Source organism: Chrysochloris asiatica, unplaced genomic scaffold, assembly GCF_000296735.1.
Source record: "Chrysochloris asiatica unplaced genomic scaffold, ChrAsi1.0 scaffold00390, whole genome shotgun sequence".
In the NCBI taxonomy this organism is placed as follows: Eukaryota; Metazoa; Chordata; class Mammalia; order Afrosoricida; family Chrysochloridae; genus Chrysochloris; species Chrysochloris asiatica.
Window position 1 is genome coordinate 895,971 of NW_006408908.1, and position 1,049 is coordinate 897,019.

Sequence of the window (1,049 nt, forward strand, 5' to 3'; positions counted from 1 at the left end):
GAAATATTCATGATCAATAGCCATTATAGAGATGCAAATAAAAACAATAATGAGATATCATCTCACACCAACAATAATAGAAAAGATCAAAAAAGTAGGGGAAAATAAGTGTTGGTGAGGATATGGAGAGACTAGGAGCCTCCTACATTTCTGGTGGGATTGCAAAATGGTCCAACAACTATGGAAAACAATACAGTGCTTCCTCAGAAGGTTGGAAATAGACATACCTTATATTCCAGAAATTCCTCTACTTGGTATTTATCCAAAAGAAATATACACATTTTTTCAATTTTATTATTATTATTATATTTTCTGTTGTTGTTGTTGTTGACTACCAGTGTGTAGGGGGTGGGGCTAGAGGGAGGGATGGGAAGGTGCAGCACAGAGTAGGGAATAGGCACAGGATAGTGGAACACAGGGTATATGGAATAGATGCAGGATAGTTTGGTGCTGGGGTTGTGGAATACACTAGAAGGGGAAGGGGAAAGGAAAAATAAGGCAGATGGGAGAATAGCTAGGCAGGTTTACATGGGCTAAAGGGGACAGAGGTAAATAATGATCTAAGCACAAACATGGAACAACAGGGCTCGTGGATACAAAGATTGAGGCATGGTTTGAATGGGTAAAAGTGGGGAAATGACGTTAAGATGCTTGGCTGTTTGTTGAATCTTGGTTTCTCTTGCCTACTATTGTAAAATAGACACTTAAAGGGGAGCAAGAGGAATAGCCAGAAACATTACCAGAGAAAACTTGTAAATCCGTCTTCAGCCTATAACTGTTTGGAATAACTAAAATGGGGCTACAACTTGCCCAGTGAAGGAGGTTCCCTGCAGAGCCTTTGCATTGCACAAGACCTTAGCTGGAATCCTGATCATCATCCAGAATCTTCTGAGGTGGGATTTTCCCACATGAAAGGACAAGCAGACCAGTCTAGAGCAGCTAGAAGAACAGAAGATGCTTCTTGAAAGAAAGACCAGCAAGGAAAAAAACACCAACAACAGTAGTCCAATTGACTACTACAAGAACAAGCAAGTTGTTCCCCAGGGAGT

The 1,049-nt window shown here is 40.7% G+C and overlaps 1 protein-coding gene across 1 annotated transcript in view; it reads left to right on the forward strand.

Moving 5' to 3' along the window:
- RANBP3L (RAN binding protein 3-like) overlaps window positions 1–1,049 on the forward strand; it is a 75,314-nt gene that overhangs the window by 42,057 nt on the left and 32,208 nt on the right. The window lies entirely within an intron of this gene.